This window comes from Anomaloglossus baeobatrachus, chromosome 1, assembly GCF_048569485.1.
Source record: "Anomaloglossus baeobatrachus isolate aAnoBae1 chromosome 1, aAnoBae1.hap1, whole genome shotgun sequence".
NCBI lineage: Eukaryota > Metazoa > Chordata > Amphibia > Anura > Aromobatidae > Anomaloglossus > Anomaloglossus baeobatrachus.
The window spans coordinates 671,315,625-671,334,441 of record NC_134353.1 but is presented as its reverse complement, the minus strand read 5'-3'; the positions used below and the strand labels follow the sequence as shown (position 1 = coordinate 671,334,441).

Below are 18,817 nucleotides of genomic sequence, written 5' to 3'. Positions count from 1 at the left end.
GGGTTTTTACTAGCCATAACTTTCATATTAATAGGGCACTATTTCTGCCAGGTTTGCCAACTTAAGCTTTTAATAAGTGACCAGAAAACAATAAATCATGATCTGAAATTATTTTTGATGGACACATTGGAAAACTGGAATAAATCTCAAGGAAATAAGTGATACATGTAAACAGCCCATAATTCTGATATGACAGTTACATTCAATGTAAAATTATATTAGACATAAGCTGTATCTGTTTCTTCAAATTCAAAAATAAGATGCATACATTTTTTTTTTTTTTTTTCTCAAATCGACAGGGGGGAAAATGCGGTCTTATTTTTACACACTATCCTTGAATTTCTGAACCTTTGGCAACTCTGCTGCTGTTTCACTTTTACTATACAGGGATTCTCCAGTCCATCTCTGTGCTCCACTCTCCTAAAGTTCCCTTGGAATAGAAAAAAAAAACTGGAAAAATGTCATTACAAATAAATTATGTAGGAAAGCTTGGAAGGAAAGGCTTAAAGGGAACCTGTCAGCAGAAATTTCGCCCAAAACCTAAAAGATTCCCCCTCTGCAGCTCCTGGGCTCCATTCTAGGAAGGTCCCTGTTATTATTCTGCCCCATGTGAGACCAAAATAAAGACTTTATAAAGTGGTACCTTTTTGTATCCAGATACTGTAAATGTTACACGGGGGCGGGCTCTCTGGCGTCCGTTATTCTGCCTCCTGGTCCTGTATGCCGCCCCATCGCTCCTTTCCATAGCTGATGCACCGCCCACTGCTCCAGCCATCCCCGCGCATGCCCAGTGCCAGTCTCACGGGACTGAGCAGTGTGACCGCTGGTGACGTGTGCGCAGGCAAGTGATTATGGGCGGGGCTGTGATTGTTATCCGCAAGTATCCGCCCATAATCTCGTGAGCGCGCAAACCTCACCAGCGGTCACACTGTGCTCAGGGTAGATGGTAGACTGTATGGGCTGCTTCCAGGGATGACGTCCCTTTTGTCACGTGATAGGGGCGTGTTCAAAATACTATCACGTGACAAAAGGGACGTCATCCCTGGAAGCAGCCCATACAGTCTAGGAGCGATGGGGCGGCATACAGGACCAGGAGGCAGAATAACGGACGCCAGAGAGCCCGCCCCCGTGTCACATTTACAGTATCTGGATACAAAAAGGTACCACTTTATAAAGTCTTTATTTTGGTCTCACATGGGGCACAATAATAACAGGGACCTTTCTAGAATGCAGCCCAGGAGCTGCAGAGGGGGAATCTTTTAGGTTTTGGGCGAAATTTCTGCTGACAGGTTCCCTTTAAATCCTAGCTCTGAAGTGTTTGATTAGATGCACCTGCCTAGATTTTTTGTTAAAACTAGGAAATGGGGTTCAGTGTGCTGGGGAAAACAGAGCAATGTCTGATTCTGCTGGGAGCTGCAGATACCATTTGTTGCTGAATGAACTGGGCTAGGAGAAGGGCCTGGATTCCTGCAGGGTTAAGAGACATGGTCTGTGTATGGGACGAAAAAAGGACCTCTAGTGTTGCCACCAGCTTAGGCTGCTTTCACACCTCCGTTTTTTCCTGTGCGGCACAATCCGGCACTTTGCAGAAAAAACGCAACCGTTTTTTTAGCTGCCGGTTGCGGTTTTTTTGCATAGACTAACAGTGCCGCATGGGCTTGCGTTCTGTCCGTTTTTTGCCGCATGCAGCAGATTTAGCAGGATGGAACGTTGCCTGGCACGTTTTTTTTGTGCAACAAAAAAAAAAGCATCGCGCCGCATCCGGCTGATGCGGCACATTTTCCTATGCATGCCTATGGACGCTGGATGCGGTGCGATGCGGCACAAACCGCATCCGACCTCCGCATGCGTTTTTTGCTACTGCGCATGCTCAGTAGCCTGCCGCAAGTGGCAAAAAAAACGGACGGGCCGCATGTAAAAAACGTATGCAAAGGATGCGGTGTTTTCGCCGCATCCGTTGCATAGGTTTCATAGGCGGATTGAGCCACACTGGTCAAACCGGATGTGTGAAAGCAGCCTTATGGGGGAAAGACACTGAGCTGAAGTTGTGAGCCTGCCCTGATGTTAAGGTGGCTTTACACACTGCAACATCGCAAACGACATCGCTGTAACGTCACCGGTTTTGTGACGTTACAGCGACCTCCCCAGCGACATTGCAGTGTGTGAAACACATCAACGACCTGGCCCCTGCTGTGAAGTTGTGATCGCTACAAATCGTTCAGGACCATGCTTTGGTCCTTTGTTTCCCGCTGTGCAGCATGATCGCTAGAAAGTCTGTGTGTAAAGGGGACTTTACAGCGGCTCCGCGGCTCTGTCTGTGTAGCGTCCTGATTAGCCGGTGACCGCTAATCCCCCGAGTGAATGAAGTGTCCCCCCCCCTCTCTCATACTCACCGATCACCGGCGCTGCACGGCGTTCACACTGCTCCAGCGGCTTTTCCTTTTTTGAAAAAGCCGGCCGCTCATTAAACAATCTCGTATTCCCTGCTTTTCCCCGCCCACCGGCAAATATGATTGGTTGCAGTGAGACACGCCCACACGCTGAGTGACAGCTGTGTCACTGCACCCAATCACAGCAGCCGGTGGGCGTGTCTATACTGTGCAGTAAAATAAATAAATAATTAAAAAATCCGGCGTTCGGTCCCCCCCTATTTTAATTCCAGCCAGATAAAGCCATACGGCTGCAGGCGGGTATTCTCAGGATGGGGAGCTCCACGTTATGGGGAGCCCCCCAGCCTAACAATATCAGTCAGCAGCCACCCAGAATTGCCGCATACATTATATGCGACAGTTCTGGGACTGTACCCGGCTCTTCCCGATTTGCCCTGGTGCGTTGGCAAATCGGGGTAATAAGGAGTTATTGGCAGCCCATAGCTGCCAATAAGTCCTAGATTAATCATGTCAGGCGTCACCCCGAGATACCTTCCATGATTAATCTGTAAATTACAGTTAAAAAACACACACCCGAAAAATCCTTTATTAGAAATAAAAAACACTAACAAATTCCCTCATTACCAATTTATTACCCACAACAAAGCCCTCAATGTCCGGCGTAATCCACGGTCCTCCAGCGTCGCATCCAGCTCTGCTGCATGCAGGTGACAGGAGCAGCAGAATACACAGCCGCTCCTGTCACCTCCACGCAGCTAATGAAGAGAGCCTGTGATCGGCTGAGCTGTCACTGAGGTTACCTGGATCCAGCGGTGGATGCAGCGGTGGCCACGGGTAACCTCAGTGACAGTCCAGCTGATCGCGCTACTCACCGCCGCTCCTGTCAGCTCCACGCAGCAAATGAGGTGAGTAGCGCGATCAGCTGAGCTGTCACTGAGGTTAATCGCGGCCACCGCTGGATCCAGGTAACCTCCGTGACAGCTCAGCCGATCACAAGGCTGTCTTCATTAGCTGCGTGGAGGTGACAGGAGCGCCGGTGTCTTCTGCTGCTCCTGTCACCTGCATGCAGCAGAGCTGGATGCCACGCTGGAGGACCGTGGATTACGCCGGACATGGAGGGCTTTGTTGTGGGTAATAAATTGGTAATGAGGGAATTTGTTAGTGTTTTTTATTTCTAATAAAGGATTTTTCGGGTGTGTGTGTTTATTTACTGTAATTTACAGATTAATCATGGAAGGAATCTCGGGGAGACGCCTGACATGATTAATCTAGGACTTATTGGCAGCTATGGGCTGCCAATAACTCCTTATTACCCCGATTTGCCAACGCACCAGGGCAAATCGGGAAGAGCCGGGTACAGTCCCAGATCTGTCGCATCTAATGTATGCGGCAATTCTGGGCGTCTGCTGGCTGATATTGTTAGGCTGGGGGGCTCCCCATAACGTGGGGCTCCCCATCCTGAGAATACCCGCCTGCAGCCGTATGGCTTTATCTGGCTGGTATTAAAATAGGGGGGGACCGCACGCCGGATTTTTTAATTATTTATTTATTTACACGGCACACAGAGCCGCGCGGCATTAAATGAAGTCGGGTGAAGTTCACCTGCTTTTTTGACACGTCCCCAACGACCAGCTAGTCGCGCTGCAGGTCCGGATCACTGTTAGGTCGTTGGCCAGGTCTGCCTGTTTGACAGCTCACCAGAGACTTTGTAGCGAACCCGGCTAGGTTGAGATCGCAGGTTGGATCGCTAGAAAGTCTGTGTGTAAACCCAGCTTTAATTGTGTGCTTGTACATGAACTGTTCATTTTCTTGTTATACCCTTATGCTCAGAAGAGGCTCTTTTGTTTTGAATCCCTTTGAAGTTTTATGAATGCAATAAAACTGCTTGTTTGCAGCAAGCTGCATTTCCTGTATTAACACTACCTAATGCCTACTTTAGGGTCTGTGTGCACTGGGAAATTTGCTTATCTTAAGAAAAATCCGCACCCTGTGGCAGAACTCTGCACCCGCGGCAAAAAGCGCTGTAAAAATGCACCCGGAATTTTACTTCGGTTTGCCGCGAGTTGGTCCCTGCATTTTATTTACCATTAGGGGTGATCCCGATCTGTAAAGATCGGGGATCGTACCGATCACACAGGGATCGTACCGATCACACGGGGATCGTACCGATCACACGGGGATCGTGTGGACGATCCCGATCACGAGCTTTCCTGGAAAGCTCGTGTTACAGATCAGGTCCAGGGGCTGTAAAAAAAAAAAAAATGCACATTATTAAAAAGCAATATGATTATACTTACTTCCATGACGCATCCTGCAGACTGTCTCCCAGCCGCTTCTGCCTCCGCGTCAGATTATTGCTGTGCCACCCGGTAACAAACACTGGACTTACAGGACCTTCAATGACGTCATAACCATGTGACCAGACATTGGCTTACAGACTGGTCACATGATTATGACATTATCAAAGGTCCTCTTATTTTCTGGGAGTGTTCACTGCACTGCGCATCACTCGGCAGTTATCGGCTGTTTTCGGCCGTGTTTGTGGTGACGTCAGGTTTCACCCGAGTCCATGGCTCATGGGCTCAATTGAACTTTGATTGTCACTGTGCGAGTGTCTCATCGCATCACGGCGCCCAATCTCCCGACAGCAGCAGGTTATCTGTATGTATGTCAATACAGCTGAGACTCTTCTGTCCTGAGATCAGTCCGTGTGGGGTGAAGCAATGCGAGACGCAAGTGCATTAATACCCTCACATCAGCCTGAATCTCGCTCTGTACAGAGTGATGTAGCAGAGCTGACAATGCTCTCTGCACTTTGTATAGACTGTCATAACAGACTGATGAAGCAGAGTTGACATTGCTGTCCCTGTGGATTACGTCAGACTACAGATTTATTTATAATAAAGATGGAGTCTCTACAGGCCCTGCAGACTCTCTCTGACACATGAAAGCATAGGAGAGACACATATTGAAGTCCCCACGCTGTGCAGGCCTGCATCACCCTGATAAATATACTCTAAGTGCTGTGCTGCCCTGGGACTCCCTTCATTGTTATTTTACAATATAAAAGTTGCAGTTTTCTGGCTCTCTGGAAGAGGTGGGCAAGTGGAGACTGACCTATTATGAAATATACATTGCAGAGGCACGGATTTGGACACACGGGGGCACGATAAGAGAGGGGTGCAGAAGCGGCAGACCCCCAGTGAATCAACATGAGTCCCCCTAAACAAAGTGGAGCTATTGATAAGCCTAAAGAGTATGCAAGGGGTGGTCAGGCAGATGCCCCTAAAGCCAGGAGAAATACCACTCTAAAAGATCAAGCACCACTGGCTGATGGGTCAGAAGAGCAAGATGATTTAACCCTAAGACAGGTGTATGAACAGCTTCTACAAGCAATTTCTACAAGCAATAGCTCCCTCACAGGGAAGATTGAGGAGGTACACTCAGAGGTGGGCCGCTTGCGTCAAGACATGCAATCCCTGAGGGCCCGAACAACAGAAGTTGAGACACGAGTGTCAGAACTGGAAGATCAAATAAAACCACTTAAAACTAAAATGACTACAATGGCCGGATCAACAAACGCATGGCGCCAGAAAGCAGATGATCTGGAGAATCGCATGCGTCGAAACAATATACGGATCATAGGACTGCCAGAACACTCGGAGGGTCAGCATCCGGAACGGTTCCTGGAGGAGTGGCTGAAATCTAATCTTGGGATCGAGTTCTCCTCGACGTTTGCGGTGGAGAGGGCGCACAGAGTTCCAATGAGACCTCCTATTCCAGGTGCACCGCCGTGTCCCTTTTTAGCAAGGATGCTCAACTGCAGAGATAGAGACACAGCACTCTGTCTAGCCCAACAGAAGAGCCCACTTAAGTTTAACAACGTTACACTCTCGATCTTCCCAGACTTTTCGGTGGACCTCCAGAAACAGAGGGCCCACTTCATGGATGTGAAGAAAAAATTAAGGGAGCGAAACATCATCTATTCTATGCTATACCCTGCCCGGCTCCGCATAGTGCATGAAGGGGTCGTCTCTGTTTTTCACTACACCTGCTGAGGCTGAGGACTGGTTACAGTTACACCCGAGACCTAAGGGGCAGAAGCAATGAGGCTACGACTACTAAGTGACATTTTCTGAGCCCCCTGGTGCCCTTCATCTCCCATAAAAGCTTGAAGCCCCCTTTGGAGAAAGACAAGACTTCTCCGTGCCTTGAGTGATGGAGGAATTGGCCAGGAGTTGGATGGTGAGATGGGAGCCCTATTTTGAGCACTCTAATACCACCTATACCAGGACACTGCATTCAGTGGTGGTATCCCCATTGATGTTTGAAATGTTTTACAGGACTTATCGGAAAGGTCCTGAAGTTCGATGTTGTTTTACTATGTTTACAGCTGCTATTGCATTAACTTTATTTCTTCGCAGAGATAGGCTTAAAACTATTGGTGGGTTAACCACATCTAATTGCGGGGTGAAATGCGCCTTATACTTGGGATCCTGGTTCTATAAACAGATTTATATGGGGTCAGAGATGATAGTTATGACCTGGAATGTCAGAGGCCTTAGGTCACCCAAAAAACGTATCAAGGTATTTTCCCAAATTAAGCAAATCAGGGCTCAGCTGGTGGCACTAGTAGAAACCTCACACGAGACACAGCCAGACTAGTAAACAAACCATGGGTACAATGGTCGACGCATGCGTTCCACACCACCTACTCCAGAGGAGTCTCTTTATTGGTCCATAAAAACATACGATGGGAAGCAAAGGTGGTAAGGCGTGACCCGGAGGGGCGGTGTGTGTTTATATATGCGTCTATAGATTCTAGAGATTATGTGCTACTATGCATTTATAACCCCCCACCGGCTCGCGTTTCCGTTCTTAAACAGGCACTGAGCTTTGCCCTCAGCTACCCAGATGCATATGTGTTATGCATGGGGGATTTTAACCTTGTGATGAATGAGGAGCAGGACAGGTTTCGGGTAGATGAGGGGAGACCACAATCGACCCCGGATTCGACTGACTTACAGCAATGCGTGGAGGGAGGCGGGTGGATAGACCTTTGGCGACTCCAACACCCTAACACTCGAGAATACACATCTCACTCCTCCACTAGACGTACGCTGTCCAGACTGGATTATATTTTTGGGTCGAGCAACGTCGCGACCTGGGTGGATGATGTGGTACACTGGGTCAGGGGCATATCAGATCATAGCCTAGTGATCCTCACTCTTAAGACTAATCAAAATGTTAGCAAACCCTTTTGGAGGTTAAACCCCTTTTGGTTGAAATTAATTGATCAAAGCGATAGGACTCGGACCCAAATAGAAGATTTTCTAAAAATCCACCCTAAACCCTGGAATATTAACTTGGTGTGGGATACTCTCAAGGCTTACCTTCGGGGGTGTCTTTCTTCAACCATAACATATCTTAAAAGAGCGACTAGAAATGAGGATGACATGGTGGAGGGGAGACTTAAGGACCTAGAGGCAGAATATATTACAGCCCCAACCGATGGGAACAGAGCAGCCTGGATGCATTCATGCAGGCTGTATATGCAACACTCTGAGACCAAGTCCAAACGCAAACTGTTCTTCACTCGACAATCTTACTTTGAGCTTGGAAACCAGTCCAGTAAATTACTGGCATATATGGTTTGGCAGCATAACACCTCAAATACAATACTAGGTATACGGAGGGCGGACGGCTCCACAGCCACATCCCCTGAAGATATCCTGGAGTGCTTCCATGAATATTATAAAACCCTATATACTTCTAGAAGCCCTCATTAAGTTCAAAGCTGTGGGGAATATCTATCGGATCTGGAGTTTCCCACTTTGAGCAGATCGCAACGGGAGTCTCTGTAGGCAGACATCACACTGGACGAAGTGATTACAGCCATCTCAGATATGGCTAGGGGAAAATCTCCGGGTCCAGACGGTCTCCCCATAGAATTCTATAGTAAATATTGTGATGTATTGGCCCCGATTTTATTAGCTGTTTTCTCTCATTTCTCAATCGATGACTCTCTACCTGCCTCCTTATATGAAGTGCACATAGTCGTGCTGAGGAAGGAGGGCAAAGACCCATTCGAATGCGGCTCATACCGCCCTATATCCCTAGTCAATGTGGATTATAAGATCTTTACCAAAATATTGGCGTCCAGGCTCAATTCAGTTATATTGAGTATAGTTCACCCAGATCAAACAGAATTTATGCCTGGAAAAAACACCTCGATAAATATAAGACGGGTTCAATCCATAGTACAGTATAGTACATTGTTCCAGGAAAATGAGTGGGCCTTGGCCTCGCTGGACGCGGCCAAGGCATTTGACTCTGTAGAATGGCCATTTTTATTTGCCTGCCTCCAGAGATTCGCCTTTGGGCCTAAATTCAGCAATTGGATTCATATATTGCATAAGTCCCCGACGGCCAGGGTACTGGTCAATGGCATTATATCTGCACCTTTCTCACTGAGACGGGGCACGAGACAGGGATGCCCTCTGTCTCCTGCATTGTTTGCACTAGTTATTGAAGCCTTGGCAATTAGAATCCGCTCTCATCCACAGATCTCTGGAATCACTATAGCCGACCGCACAGATCAAATAGGATTGTATGCGGATGACATGGTTGTCTTTTTGGACAGAGTACAAGAGACCTTGCCTGTGGTTATAGATACTATAGATAAATTTGGGGAGTTTTCGTGACTGCACATCAATTGGGATAAGTCGGCTCTGATGCCATTAACACAGGGGTCTAGAACTTCAATGGAGGGTAGGTCACCTCTGCAAGTGGTGACTAGCTTCAAGTACCTGGGAATACACATACAGAAGGACCATACACTAGACTATCAGACATGTATAACACCACTCCTGGAACACGTTAAACTTAAATATAACTCGTGGAGCAAGTTACCCCTGTCGGTAGTTGGCAGAATCAACTTAATCAAAATGATATTACTTCCAAAGCTTAGTTATACACTACAACATAGTGCAGTATCAGTTACCAAGTACTTCTTCTCTACGCTGAACTCGCTTACTACTACTTTCATATGGGGGAGATCCAGACCCAAACTCTGGTTATCCATTTTACAGAGATCCAAGAGACTGGGAGGGATGGCTCTGCCGGAGTTCTTCCTATACTATCTGGCGGGTCAGCTTAAAGCACTAGTGGCCTGGATGCCTGGTTGTCAACTGCCGAACTCCAAGAGTCACTTAGCACACGCGGCCGGGACTGACTGGTGGGTTTTTTGGAATCAGATGGACTGAGAATATCACGGCAACTACCCCTCCTCAAGCTGGCAAGATTGGTCTGGCGACAAGCTAAGAGAGTAGCACATTTTGAGGGAGTGGTGGCGGAGCTCCCACTATGGGGGAATAGCTACTTCCATACTCTGAGAGATCACCCCTCAGCACAATTTTGGGTCACTCACAATGTCCTTACACTGGGTGATCTATATGCTCCGGGAACCACAACCTTCAAATCCTTTGACCAGATCCAAACTGAATATAATATCCCAAGGTCACAATTTTTTAGATACCTGCAGATTCGCACAGCGATTCAGTCCCATATGCAGAAAATTGGAACGGGGAAACTGATATCAACACTCCCGATGATTGATAGGTATCCTAAAATCACAGGGACCTCGGGGTTTAATCTCAGCCATATATACTTACCTGTTGTCGGTGGGGGTGGAGTCGGACCCCTTGCCAGCCCAGGATAGATGGAGATCTCTAATTCCGTCTCTACAGGGAGAGGAATGGGAAGAGATATTGGAATCTCCGACTGTGGTATCCCCTTTGGTTAATAAGTTGATTCAATGTTACATTGTTCACCAAGCATACTTTACTCCAACTCGATTTAGTATGGGCCGTTCTCGCACATCGGAGTGTCCGAGGTGTCATCTCACAGGGGCAAATTTCATACATATGATCTGGAGCTGTCCTAATATATCCTCGTATTGGAGGGGAGTGACATCCCTGCTATCATTGATTGTGTCAATTCCTGTTTCATGTGTCGCGGGCGGGGAGGAGGGTGTCAGCACACTACGCTCACCCCTTCTGCTCGGGTCCGGCGGCTGCTGCTCAGTGGTGGCTCGAGCGGTGGGCCGGATCCCGGGGGTTTCTCGAGCGGCACTCCTCGCCCGTGAGTGAAAGGGGTTTGTTGGGTGTGGGAAGTAGTTATTGTCCGTGACGCCACCCACGGTTGTGGTGATTTCACCACCGCTGCTCAGTATGGGGATCCCGGGGATGGTGATGCGGAGCAGCCAGGTGTTGCGTTGCCCCTCCGTGGGTAGGGGTTGGTGATCCCGGGGCCCGGTGATGGTGAGGGAGGTGCAGGGCCTGGTGGGCGCAGGGACGCGGGGGCAGCGCTGTGCCTTGCGGCACTGTGGTACTCACTCAGCCTGAGACGTTGACACAGTTTTTACGGTAAACCAAACGGCTGGATAGACTGTCCCACGGATGGCTGCACTTGCTCTCCCAGTAGGTGACGGTGATGTCCCTCTTCCTTGCACCTTTGTGTACTTGTTGGTTGCGATGGGTCCCCACCGGTAACCCGCTCCCCGGCTTCAAGCTGGACCGGAGGAGCTCTACTCTTTGCCCACAGGCGCTGGCCCTAAGAAACTGGTGCCTTGGCGGTGGCGGTGTCTCTTCTACTCTGGTTGGGCTGTTGCCTTCAATCGGGACTTGGTTGTTGGGGGATCTACGTCCTCGTCACTGACGGATTCGGCAAATTATGGCGACTCCTAGCCTTGCCGGGGTCCGAGAGGCCCCTGCCCTGGTGCTGACTGTCCTTCGGAACACTGCTCCAGACCGCCGGGCACACGGCCAACGGGGTCCTTCCAGGAACTTCCAAACGGTCCCCCTCCAGACAGTCACCGCCGTTGCTGACCTTGCTGACCTGGTCCTACACACAGCTGGACCCTTCAGGCTTTCTTTCTTTCCTGTCACCTCACTTGCTTTCCTCCTTTACCACTTTTCTACTTTCACTTTCACTTCCTTAGCTCATCTTAGCTGTCTACTCCTTCACTTAGCTCCTCACTCCTGCTCCTCCCTGAGCTTTCTGCCTGGTTTCTCCCGCCTCCAGAGCTGTGAACTCCTCGGTGGGCGGAGCCAACCGCCTGGCCCACCCCCTGGTGCGAATCATCAGCCTCTGGAGGAAGGCAACAAGGATTTTTGGTTAGCTGTGGTGTTCCTAGCTGGGATGTAGGGTGTGGTGGCGTGTGACCTGTGTCCCCTGGCTTGCCCAGGGCGACACACATGCGACCCATTGATATGCCTATTTGGGGTAATGGAGGAAGAGTCCTGGGATCATTATATGATAACATTCCTCAGAGGGGCATTATTTTTGGCTAGAAAAGTAATAGCCTTGCGGTGGATGGGGGATTCGAGTCCAACTGTGCGGTCCTGGTTTAAATTAGTCAATGCAACTATAGTCTATGAGCGGGTGGTATACTACAACAGGGGGTGCCCGGAAAAATTTAACAAAATATGGGGTCTATGGAACTCTTCTCCAGGTACACTTACAGAGGCTTAGAGGAATCTATGCGAATAGAGGTGGTTCCCGTTAGATGTTAGGAGATGGAAGCTATCCTACGGTATCTTGCGGTAAGGTGATGCAATGTAGCTGTTGTTGTTCTTTCTTTTTCACCTTTTTATTCCCTTTTCTACCCTGTTTCTTAAAATATGGTCATGCTGATCTTTAGAGCTGTTCTTATGCTTAATATATAAAACTGGATATATATGCAAATGATAAGAATGGATAATACTATTTTATCTTGAGTACAACAGATACTATGGACTCTAATATGATTCTTCAGTGTTGTGAATGTATAGCACTATCCATGTACTGAGCTATTTCTCACATTGTAAATGTCAGCTATACCATGTATGAAACTGTTAATAAAACGAAGTTAAAAAAAAAAAAAAAAGATGGAGTCTCTAAATGTTTTTTTTTTTTTTTTTTTTGTAATTTTTTTTCTGTTGGTGTTGGTGTTGGTGTTGGTTTTTGGTTTTTTTTTACTATTTACTAGAACTTCATGGTGGCCATGTCTAATTTGGCATGACACCATGAATTTCAGGCTTAGTACCAGGGGTGGGATTCAAATTTTTAACAGGTTCTCTGTAAACCCCGCCTATTTGAAAACCACACCCATTCTGTAACCACACCCATTTTGTTAGCCACACCCATTTTCCCCCTCACCCATGACAGCACCACGTGAGAGAGGGATCCGCCCAGCGAGGACAAGAAACCATTCTGAAATAAAAGGGTGGTACCTCTCCCCTTCGTCAGTTGGTTTCCTGTCCTTGATGGGAGACCTTGTTCTGGAATACGGCGGTTGAAGTAAGAAGTTTGAAGTACAGAAGCTGTATTTACCCAGCCCCGTCCGGTGTCCGGAAAAGCAGGGTGAGTCCTGCGGCGCTGTTCTTCGGGGCTGGAAGCGCCGTCCACCAGCCCTTGGGGAACCTGGTGTCCGTGCGGGGTTGTGCGGCAGGGCCCATCACATAGTGTGGGGAAGACACAGTCCTTTTTCATAGCCCTATCTGTAGTAGATAGTGCAGTTTCACACCCACAGACCTTATCTCTAGGTGGATTAGGGAGGCCATTGCTTAGCCTACTCATCTAGTGGGGCTGCCTTCCCTGAGGGCTTAAGGGCCCATTCCACCGGTGCGGTGTCTCCCTCCGGGGCTGAGAAGACGCAGGTATCTATTGACCGGAATTGTAGGACCGCTGCCTGGTCTTCACATTCTCCTTTTTCTTCCGTCACTATCGGTTGGATCTATCCTCCTCGGCTGATCTCTCGTTTTGTAGAAGGGTGCTTGAGACGTTGGTCCCTCCCTAATACGTTATTCTCTGGAAATCTCTGACGTGGTGCTGTCATGGGTGAGGGGAAAACACCTCGGTTACTTACCGGTAGCCGGTTTTTCCAGAACCCATGACAGCACCCATATAATCCCTCCCTTTTCATCCTTAGTGTGCACTATTCTGGGTGTGCATGTGTGTGTTATAGTTGGTGATAGAGTTAAGTTCTAACGTTTGTTGGAGGTCCTCTCAATTCTCGGTAATCAACTGACGAAGGGGAGAGGTACCGCCCTTTTATTTCAGAATGGTTTCCTGTCCTCGCTGGGCGGATCCCTCTCTCACGTGGTGCTGTCATGGGTTCTGGAAAAACCGGCTACCGGTAAGTAACCGAGGGGTTTCATGCAGTTTCCTCAACCGAAAAATACAAGTAATTTAAAGTAAAATCTCCTTCCCCTCCTCTACAGTCACTCTCTCCTGTCCAGTACCAGTTGTTCCAGTCATATTGTATTAAATGGTTTTTCTACAGTTTTTAAAAAATTATTACTAAAGGAGCCCTGCTAAAATTGGAATGGGCGACCTTCCCCATACAGATCTCATCCCATGTGGCCTCTTTCCCCTGCAGATCCCATCATGGCCTTTTTTCCCCTGCAGATCCCATCCCATCATGGCCTCTTTCCCCCTGCAGATCCCATCCCATCATGGCCTCTTTCCCCCTGCAAATCCCATCCCATATGGCTCCTTTTCCTGTATAGCTCCCATCTTATGTGGCCTCTCCCCATATAGCCACATATAGCTGTGATCTTATGTGGGTCCTCTCCCTACATCTTCAACTCACTGAGCGCTTACCTGCTCCAAACACCGGCGGCCTCTCATCTGTCTCCCGTCCTCCGCGGCACTCTGCACGCTGACAGACGGTAGTGGGAGGAGCGACCTCCCCATGCTGCCGTGACCTCTGTAGCGTCAGCGCGTCGCTGCACGCCGGGTCAGGGAGCAGACAGGCTCCACTGTACCCGGAAGTGTGGCGCGGAGGGGTTTCATTTGTGTCAGTGTCTTAGAGACACTAACACAAATGAATACAGGGAACCGGGTCGCCGCAGCGGTTTCTTGCCGGTTCTGGGAACCGGCTACTATTTTAACCGGTTCTCCAGAACCGGACAGAACCGGCTGAATCCCACCCCTGCTTAGTACCATCTGAGAATACAAAGCTGGTATTAACCCCTTTATTACCCAGCGAGCCACTCGGCACCAGGGCCACTGAATGAAAGCGCCTGATAATGGCGCTAAAAAGAGTACGCCATTTCCAGGGGCGGCTGCGGGCTGCCGAGAGTCCCAGAATCCTGCCTGGCTTTACCTGACTGGCGATCAAAATACGGCGGGAGCCCACAAATGTTGTTTGTTTTTTTTTTTTGGTTTTTTTTTTTATTATTTTTCTTTTTAAATAATTAATTTAAAAAAATATGGGCTTCCTGTATTTTGATTTCCAGCCAAGGTAAAGCCAGGCAGATAGGAGCTGGCAGCCCATAACCGTCCGGTTTATGTGCACTGGGAATCAAAAATACCCCGGAGCGCTACGTTATTTTTGATTCCCAGATTGAATGATAAGGTAGTGAATGGACTGGATGTGTTAGGTTTAATTTAGTATTCTTATATTTGTTTATTGGTTTTAAAATGACAAACCTCAGAGGGAACAGTTTTCATAGAGGAGTCTAATGTTTAATGATGTCCATGGCTTGTAATGAAAGAAGGCCATGAACAATGTAAAGTTTTAAGTAAAAATATGCTTATGCTGATGCTGTGATGGGGCCCAATGCTGGTATGTGCCCCCATTGTGGTGCAGCCACCATCCTGACATGTGCCACCATCCTGCGGGGTAAGGGCGCTTTCACACTTGCATTCAGCGCAATCCGTCACTATGGAGAATAGCGCAGTCCGTTAATGCACTGCGCTATTCTCCATAGACTTGTGTTGACGACGCACTGTAACGCAAGTGTCTGTGTTGCATGACGCCGAGTCGTTATTTTGATGCAGCGTCGGGTGGAGGGAACGCTGCATGTAGCGTTTTTTGGGTCGATAAAATAACGCACATTGACTGACTGATTCCGTTCGATCTAAATCGTTTAAAATCACTCCTGGTCGCAACCCCCCCCCCCCCCTCATACTCGCCGATCATGGGCACGGCGCTGCACGGCTGTCACTCTGGCGGCTTTTCTTCTTTTGAAAATGCCGGCCGCTCATTATTCAATCTCGTATTGCCGGCTTCGCCGGCCCACCGGCGCCTATGATTGGTTGCAGTCAGACCCGCCCCCACGCTGAGTGACAGCTGTCTCACTGCAACCAATCACAGCCGCCGGTGGGCGGGTCTATATCATGCAGTAAAATAAATTAAAGAAATAATTTAAAAAAAACCCACGTGCGGTCCCCCCCTAATTTTGATACCAGCCAAGATAAAGCCACACGGCTGAAGGCTAATATTCTCAGGAAGGGGAGCCCTACGTTAGGCTGGGGGGCTCCCCATAACAATATCAGCCAGCAGCCGCCCGGAATTGCCGTATCCATTAGATGCGACAGTCCCGGGACTGTACCCGGCTCATCCCGAATTGCCCTGGTTCGGTGGCAATCGAGGCAATAAGGCGTTAGTGGCAGCAGCCCATAGCTGCCACGAAGTCCTAAGTTAATCATGGCAGGTGTCTCCCCGAGATACCTTCCATGATAACCTGTAAGTTAAAAAAAAAAAATGAACACATACACCCGAAAAAATCATTTTATTTGGAATAAAAGACAAAAATCCCCCCTCTTTCACCACTTTATTAAACCCCCAAATACCCCTCTAGGTCCGACGTAATCCACAGAGGTCCCACAACGCTTTTCAGCTCAGCTGTATGAAGCTGACAGGAGCGGCAGTAGAACACGACTGCTCTCTATCAGCTCCTCGCAGCAACTGAAGTGAGCTGCGCGATCAGCTGTGCCCTCATTCAGGTGACCCGCGGACACAGCTCTCGGGTGGAGGACTGCAGGTGTGGCCGCGGGTCACCTGAGTGACGGCACAGCTGATCGCTCGGCTCACTGCGGTCACTCAGGGGATTTGCGGTCACCTCTCTCCTCCTGATCGCAAATCTCCTTTTCCCGGCGAAACAAAAAAAAACAACAAAAAAACGCAAAACGTTCTTTTGAATCCGTTACTTTATTAACTCACTATTTGCAACGCATTCGTCACATGCGTACCCTGGTTACGTGTGCAGGGAGCTTTAGCTGAGCAATTGGTCGCAGGCTCTTTAGCGCATGCGCTGTGGCGACGATTGTCACTGTAATGACGTCATTTTGGAGCAAGACAGACAGAATAAAGGCCGCTTTACACGCTGCAATATCACTATCGATATAGTTAACGTGCGTAACCGCCCCCATCGGTGGTGAGTCACGGGCAAATCACTAACACCCATCACACATACTTACCTGCCTAGCGACGTCGCTCTGACACCGAACGAACCACCCCCCTAGATAGGAGGCGGTTTGCCAGCAACAGCGACATCGCTAGGCAGGTAAGTATGTGTGACTGGTGTTAGCGATTTGCCCGTGACTCACAACCGACGACCGCCCAATAGAAGCAGAGGGGCGGAGATGAGAGGGACAAACATCCCACCCACTTCCTTCCTTTCTCATTGTGGGTGGCCGCAGGTACGAGGTTGTTCCTGCAGTGTCGCACATAGCGATGTGTGCTGCCGCAGGAACGACGAACGACCTGCGTCCTGCTACAGCAACGATATTTGGGAAATGGACAGTGTGTCAACTATCAATGATAAGGTAAGTATTTTTGATATAGATAGATATAGATAGATAATATAGGCAATGAAGATGTAGACCAGCTCACCCATGACAGCTCTGAATGACTGGTTCCTCCTGTTGCCCTGAAAGATGCACGGATCCAGACCGGGAGTAGGTCTTGAACTATGTGGTAGAAGGAGGGATCCAGCAATTATCAAGAGGTCTGATTGGCATAAAACAATGAAATTATTGGTAGAAAAATGTAAAAATGTAACAGAGCTTTAAATTATTGGCTTCAGTACTGGAGATTGTCGATTTTAAGGTAAAAGGCTTCCAACAGTGCGGCTCATGCTTTTTCATGTATACTGGAGATAGCAGGGCTTGGTGAGATGAGGCTGCTCACACTGCTGTCCTCCTGTCTTTCTTATCTAATACTGGGTATACTGGGATACTAAGGTAAGCGGCTGCTCACACTACGGTCTGTCCTTGATGAACTAATACTGGAGATAGTAGGGATTTGTGAGAGGAGGCTGTTCACAATGCTGTCCGCTTTGTCGTTCTCGTCTAATACTGGGTATACCAAGGTACTATGTTAAAAGGCTGCTCACACTGCTGTCGTTCCTTGTTGATCTAACACTATAGATACCAGGTGTGCTGATATAAGAATAAACTTCTCACACTGCTGTTAACCCTGCTTTTATGAATGCCATTAACTGATATAGGTATCTCCAGGCCACATAAGTGGAGCTTCTGTACCGCCCCGCGGGCTCGGCTGGCTGCTGAGCCGCTCGGATCCGTGCTCGTACGGTGGGTGGCTCGAGCTCTTCCACGGACCCTGGGGGGTCACGTTGCTCTGAAAAGGAGGGTTTGGCGCTACACGCAGGGACTTTGGTGGGGAGTTCCACGGCCGGGGCCGCAGTGGTTTGTAGGGGATTTAAGTTCGTGACTCCACCCACGGGTTGTAGTGAATAGATAGACACCACCGCTGCCATTGACTAGGCCTCCTGGGGATGGTGTTGTGCAGCTTGGTGTTGACCTCTCCGTGGGTAGGGGAGTGATGGTCCCAGGGGCGGGGCGGAGGCGAGGGGATGGGTGTTAGCTGGGTGCTGGTGCGGCGCGGAGCGCGGCCCGAAGGCACTGGTGTACTCCCTATGATACAACACACCAGAGTCTCTGGTAAACCAAACTGGGTGATGAACGGTGCCCGCAGCCGACTGCAGCTTCCCCTTAACAGGTTGGTGGTTTCCGCCTTTCTCCTGCACCTCTTTAATGTGAATGTTATGACTCCTATGCCTAAGCAACAGTAGTCCGCTCCCCGGCTTGCTGTGTGTCGGGAGAGCCCTGTTTGCCTGCAGACGCTGGCCCCTTGGGTCTCTATGCCTTGGCGGTGGCTTTACCCTAATGGTTGGGCTGTTGTCTTCAGTTGGGTCTTGTGTGGGAAAGGTCCTAAAGTCCAGTCCTCAATCAGTTGATTCGATTTAGCCTAGTGGTTTCTGGGCTTCGTACTGGGTCTGAGTACCCCTCCTGGTGGTCCGGTTTCCAATCGGCTCCCCGGTTCGGTACCGGCGGGCCACCACCCGACCCCGGTCCCTACGGTTCCACCGGCTGTAATCCCAGCTCCTGCAGGCGGCCACCACAGTCTGCCTCCTTGCCAGAGGTGACTGGGCTCCAACCCAGACACCTGGTAGACTATGGCAGGCCTGGTCACAGGTCTGCCCTTGAACTTGACTTCTCTCCTTCACTGTCAAAGCTAATCTGCTCTAGAACTCTGTTTTTCCCGCCTCCAGGCCTGTGAACTCCTTGGTGGGTGGAGCCAACCTACAAACCCTTGTCACTACCCTCCAGGTTTGATGTCCACACCAGGGGGC

The 18,817-nt window shown here is 49.1% G+C and overlaps 1 protein-coding gene across 1 annotated transcript in view; it reads left to right on the top strand.

The window, feature by feature from the left end:
* Nucleotides 1-18,817, top strand: part of GLTP (glycolipid transfer protein) — a 93,125-nt gene that overhangs the window by 55,449 nt on the left and 18,859 nt on the right. The window lies entirely within an intron of this gene.